The sequence below is a fragment of the Prionailurus bengalensis genome, chromosome X (assembly GCF_016509475.1).
Source record: "Prionailurus bengalensis isolate Pbe53 chromosome X, Fcat_Pben_1.1_paternal_pri, whole genome shotgun sequence".
NCBI classification, from domain to species: Eukaryota; Metazoa; Chordata; class Mammalia; order Carnivora; family Felidae; genus Prionailurus; species Prionailurus bengalensis.
In genome coordinates this window covers 87,849,960-87,856,690 of record NC_057361.1, presented here as the reverse complement: position 1 = coordinate 87,856,690, position 6,731 = coordinate 87,849,960, and positions in this window count along the sequence as shown.

Here is a 6,731-nt window from a genome sequence, read left to right as displayed (position 1 = left end):
CATAGGGTAGATCTATTTTTATTTTTTTCCGGAACCTCCACACTGTTTTCCAGAGTGGCTGCACAAGTTTGCATTCCCACCAACAGTGCAAGAGTGTTCCCGTTTCTACACATCCTCTCCAGCATCCATAGTCTCCTGACTTGTTCATTTTAGCCACTCTGTGAGGTGATATCTCAGTGTGGTTTGATTTGTATTTCCCTGATAAGGAATGATGTGAGCATTTTTTCATGTGCCTGTTGGCCATCTGGATATCTTCTTTAAAAAAAGATTTTATTTTTAAGTAATCTCTACATTCAACGTGGGGCTTGAACTTATAACCCTGAGGTCAAGAGTTGTATGCTCTACCGACAGCCAGCCAGGTGCCCCTTTGTTTCTTTTCTTTTCTTTTCTTTTTTCTTTTCTTCTTTTCTTTTCTTTTCTTCTTTTCTTTTGTTAGATTTCACATGTAAGTGAAATCATATGATATTGGTCTTTCTTTGTCTGACTTATTTCATTTAGCATAATAACCTTCTGTCACAAATGGCAAGGTTTCATCCTTTTTAGTGGCTGACTAATATTCCATTGCACATGTATACAACACATCTTCTTTATCCGTTTATCTCTGGATGGACATTTAGGTTGCTTCCATATCTTGGCTACTGTAAATAATACTGCAACAAACATAGGTGTGCATGTATCTTTTTTGAATTCATGCTTTTGTTTTCTTTGTGTTGAACTATTTTTAATTTTTCAATTTTTTTTAAATTTTTTTTTCAACGTTTATTTATTTTTGGGACAGAGAGAGACAGAGCATGAACGGGGGAGGGGCAGAGAGAGAGGGAGACACAGAATCGGAAACAGGCTCCAGGCTCTGAGCCATCAGCCCAGAGCCCGACGCGGGGCTCGAACTCACGGACCGCGAGATCGTGACCTGGCTGAAGTCGGACGCTTAACCGACTGCGCCACCCAGGAGCCCCAAATTTTTCAATTTTTTAAAAGATTTTATTTTTAAGTAATCTCTACACCTGATGTGGGGCTCGAAGTTACAACTCCAGGATCACGAGTCACATGCTCTACCAACTGAGCCAGCCAGGAACCCCAAAACTATTTCTTTTAAAATTTAAAACAATAAACCCATTGCACATTAAAATAAGTGACACGTATTTACAAAAAATAAGTATTTTCCAAACTAAGCAAACTAACAAGAAAAGTAGCACTGTATTACATTTTTTACAAATCTGTTTCTTTTCTGACTCAATAAACAGGCAGCCAGATTCTCATATCTGCACTTGCATTCAATCTGTTGCAATGCATTGTTTTGGTTAAGGTAGATGAAGCAAATCCAACCTCACAAAAAATATGTATGTAGAGAGGGATGTTAATAGATTTTTGACATAATTCTAAGAATGACTCCCAAATGGCACTCACCTGTGTATAAATTTCCTCCTTTTTGAGAGTGGGTGTTTACAATGTTATTACTCCCATGATTATGTTAGTTATTTGGCAAAGAGAAATTATCCAGGTGGGCCTAATATAATCATGAGTCCTTTCAAAGCAGAGTGCTTTCTCCGGCTAGTGGCAGAAAAGGAAGTCAGAGACATTCAGTAGTGGGAAAAGTGCCTGCCACTGCTGGTTCAAAACTGGAAGGGGCTACATGAGAAGGAATGTGGGTAGCCTCTAGGAGGAGAGGGTGGCCTTTGGATGATAGCCAGCAAGGCAATGGGGACCTCAGACTTACATCCTGAAAGAACTGGATTTTTCTAACATTCTGAGTTTGGAAACAGACTTTCTTTCCCCAGAGCCTCCAGATAAGGGCCCAGCACAGTCAACAAGACAACTTGACTTCGGCCTTGTGAGACCCTAAGTGGAGAAGTTGGGTGAACCCACCTTGACTTCTGAGCTACAGAACTGTGAAATAATAAGTAGGTGCTGTATTAAGTTTGTGGTAATTTGTTATGGCAGCAACAGGAAACTAATACCTTGTGGTTATTCTTCTTTGATACCACACCTAAACTTCACGAGTGGTAGCTTCTTCATGTTTATTTGCGATGTTGAATCTGAAATCATATCAGAAAAACTTTTTTACTTTGCTACATTACAATTCATTGGTCTGACTTGCACTTTGAATGGGTCTATTATCCATGCATGGTTTTGTAACATTATGCATTAGTCATTTGGAAACTATTGGCCTACCCAGTTATACAGATCTTCCAATTATTGACTCATTTTATGATTGTACAATAGTAAAAACTACATTCATCAATATCACTACTAATCTTATCAGAAATGTCTTTAGGGTATTGAGAAACTCTCAAGCTCATGGTGGTAGATCAAGTTTTCCAAAATTCTGCTTTTCACTTGAAAGCTTAAACGTTATCATGGACAACAAAATACTAGAAGTTGTTTTCCTTAAGATGACAGAATCCCTATTCATTTTCAACATAACACTGGCCCAAGTCTTAATAGTTGGTCAACCATTCTTTTAAGTAAAAAAAAAAAATTGATAATAATAAAGAGTGTTCTATGAAAAACTGGCTAGTTTAGCTTGCAATTCAATTGAGCAAGTGCTTTTCCTCATGACACTCATCATATTTCAGTAGAAATGTTTTATGCATCCTTTCTATTTTGTCACACAATTTGAAAAGACATGTACTCAAAGGGTTGAAATTGAAGAAAAATTAATCTTTCCTGCTTGATCAAGACAGTCTTAACTGAAACTGACATTTCTTCCACCAGGACTACACTGATGATGAAGAATAACATGAATATTAGTTTGGTGCTACCACCTTGGCCGATGCTAAGGTGCCAACATTTTTACCCACTATTGCTTTTGCTCCATCAGGGTGAATGTCAATGCAGTGAAATGGCAAATAACATCTTAGTATTGTCATGGAAGTGGTTTTGACTGAACCCCTTGAATGAACATTAGGGGCCCCCCAGTGGCTTTGGATCACACTTTTAGGGCTGCTGGTTTAGGCCAAAGCTGGAAGGTGAAGTAAGAGGGAGGGTGGAGATGAAACTTTAGTCAGGCTTAGAAAGGTCCTGTCAACAGAGGAGGCAGCTGGGAATAAAAAGGAGGAAAGCATTTCTGGATTTCTTCCCCCAAGGACCTCTGCTGTTCCGCCTTCTACTCCTGACCTGCCTTGCTCCTGAGCTGTCCCAGCCAAGGCAAAAGGTACCCTCTAAACACCCCCGGCCCCATCCTGGGATTTTGGATGCTTTGTCTTGCAAGGCCAAAATATAGAGAATCCCACCCTGGTCCCTACACTTGTCATGGCTATTTGCTACCCAAACTTAGAGCCTCAAGGCTCTGCTAGACTGAATCTATTAGTCTTACGTGGACTTCCCTACCATCAAATGACATTCCATTCCTATGGAATGAGCACCTGCTGTGTACCCAGTCCTCTGCCAGGTGCTGATGGGAGGGAGGAGGGACGACAAAGCCCCTTCCCTCACCATGTTGATAGGGAGGTTCCCGTCATATCTGAAAAGGGAGCTCACATGAAATGGCTGTGGATATTGGCATGTCTCGGAGTCTTCCTGGAGTAAGTGTGCGTTCAAAGTGGACCTGGAAGGCAGAGGTAGAATTTGAGTCGTGGAGGAGAGAGGAGACATTCTAGACCCAGGCAGGAAGTTGCAGACGATCATGTGCAGGGCCAGTGTAGCAGCAAGGCCTGCTGGAAGCCAGAGGGAATGCTGGGTGGAGTTGGAGGTGTGGCTGAAAATATAGGGAAAATTGTGACCACCTGCCATATGCTGCCAGTGACGGGTTGCCGGTGCAGGTGTGTGAGCAGGATGGAAGCTGTGTTTTAGGAAGCCAAATCTGGCCATGTATGCAGAAAACACCTGAAAGTATGCAGAACAAAAAGAGCTAATACCAATTTACCTGCAGTATTTCATTTCATCAACTCTAGCCCTGTGATATGGGCACTACTCTTTCCATCCCCAGGAAACACTACTTTTTCCATCCCCAGGAAATTGAGGCTCAGAGAGATTGGTTAATTTACCTAAGATTACCTGGATAGTAAACTACTGAGGAGGGATTCCAACTCAAGCATGCTTCCAAAGCCTAAGCTCTGAACAGCCATGGTGATGGAGGGGGAAAGAGGACTGATTATAATAATGATGACAGGCAACATATGTTGAAGCTAAATATGTGTCAGACTGAACAACCTATACATTCTTTTTTAAAATGTTTATTCATTTTTGAGAGAGAGTGCAAGCAGGGGAGGTGCAGGAGGGAGGCCTGGACAGAGGATCCAAAGTGGGTTCTGAGCTGACAGCAGAGCAAACTTAGGAACGTGAGAACATGACCTGAGTTGAAGTCAGAAGCCTAACAACTGAGCCACCCAGGCATCCCTGAACAACCTTTATACTCTTTAATTTAATCTTCACTACCACCCTGCGGGTAGAAGACCCTAATTATCTCATTTTACCTATGGGGAAACTGGGAAATGAGAGGTTAAGTCATTTGCCCCAGGCCTTACAGCTAAGTACTGGAGCTGGGACTCACCCAAATGTATCTGACTCTAGAGCCCAAGCTTTTCCACAAGATCCACTGCAGAAATACAGACACTAGATGATAGGGACCTGAGCTGGAGTGGTAGCCAAGCCCCTCTGCAGCAATGGCTGGTGAGGGCTGAGCAAAGAGCTGTCATGAAGGAAGAATTGACGGCACATCCAGCTGCACCCATTTTGTAGTTGGGACTTGGGGCCATTGATGGCTGAGGCCCAGCCCCAGAACACTGGTAATGGTAGAGAGTTGCTCAGGTTGTGACACCAGTCACCCACTTCCACTGGCCTCTTCTGCCATCAGCCTAACTCCCCAGCAGCTCTGGGGCCCCTAAGTGAGGCACCTGGGGCAACTGCCAAAGGGACCAAACCCTCCACACAACTGTATTCTAGAATCTCATAGAGGGTTGAAACCAAACACATCTGCATCCTAATCTCAGATCTGTCACTCACTAGCTATTTGGTAAGTCATTTCATCCCTCTGTACCTGTTTCCTGCCCATTTTTAAATGGGAGAAGTAATAGGGCCACCTGGGTGGCTCCGTCGGTTAAGCATCCAACTTCACCTCAGGTCATGATCTCATGGTTCATGGTATCGAGCCCTGCGTCAGGCTTGACACTGACAGTGAGGAGCCTGCTTGGGATTCTCTCTCTCTTTGCCTCTCCCCCACTCACGAGTGCACTCTCTCTCAAAATAAATAAAAAAATAATTTCAAAAATCTTAAAAAAATAAATGGAAGCAATAATAGTGCCTACCTCATAGGATCTCCATAAGGAGTAAATCATAGAGGAAAGAAAGTGCTTAGCACAGTGCCCCAACACATGGTAAGCACTCAATACATGTTACCATTTTTGTTGTGGCAGTGGCTATTCTTATTAGCTTGTCAGGACCCACCACCCAGGAAGATAACTGCCACTAGTTACCAGTATCTGTTGTTACTTAGGCAGGATCAGCAGGACTCTGGGACCAAAAGGGAAAGAGAGAATGCACTCCTAAGGATTCGGAGACTTCCAGAGGCCTAGGGCCAAGCTGGGAAAGAGGCTGTCCTAAAGGAGAGAGTTTGGCCAGGTTGGCCAAAGGAGCCAGGGATGGGGCTGGATGGATCGAATGGCGGAGGGAAGGAGCCTGGCTGGGAGGGACTTTCCAGGGCACCCTCCCTCCCACCCCTCCTGCTTCCTCGGAGCTCTGTTTTTCTAGGCCCCTATGATCCAAATGAGGAGCAAATGGGGAGCTGTGAGGGGGCTCTGCCAAAAGAACCCTGCACCACATGGGCCACACCCTGGCTCCAATGGCGGGCCAAGAGGCAGAGGGTGCAGGCGGAGGGCTGACCCAGCAACAAACTGTTCTCCAGAGGGGACCCCCTGTCCCAGGGACCCAAGGGGCTGGGTCCAGGACTTGGCACATTTGGGACATTTGGACTTGAGGGCAGAGGTCCCAGGGACCATTTGCTATTTTTGCTTTGGGGATAGGCTGGGGTGGGGGAGAGAACCTTCCTCTTTTCTCCTCTCTCAGAGCAGACCTTGCCTCGTTTCTTGCCTCCACCTGGCCCCCATGCTGGCCTTTCAGGCTTCCTGCCCCTAACACCAGGGTCCCTGGCTCCAGAGGAAGAGGCTGGAGGGAAAAAGTAAACTCTTCTTTCCCCAGGTGAGAACAGAACCTGTTCCAGGTCTTTCCACCTGCCCTTCCAGGCCCTCTTCTGTCAGTTTCCTGACAGCCTAGGCTCTCACTGTTCCCCAGTGGCAGTGTAGTGCAGTGGCCAAGAGCACAGAGACTACCTGAGTTCAAATCCCAGCCTTGTCACTTTTGGCTCTGTGACCTTGAGCAAGTATCTTAATCTCATCTATAAAATGAGGCTTGTAAGAGTGTCTTCCTCATAGGGTTGTTTGTGGGACAAATTAATCCATGCAAAATGCTTAGAACAGTTAGAACAGTGCCTGGTACATAAATGTTTAACAAATGTTCTCTCATCTTACTATCCGCTTCTGTGCCAGCTTTCCCTGCCAGGATTACATTTCCCCCTCTCTCTGCCGACTTAAGCCTAGCCCAGCTCAATCCTGCCCCCTCCTTTGTGAGATCTCCCCAGCATTACCCATTCTCCTGACCTCTGTTACTCCCCAGTGAGACTAGACCCATTCTGAGAACAAGGACCGTGATATGAAGAGCACTAAATGAATCACAGAATAACTGTTGTCCCCTCAGTGCCAGTTTTGTGACTATGACCCACAGCAAGAAATACATTT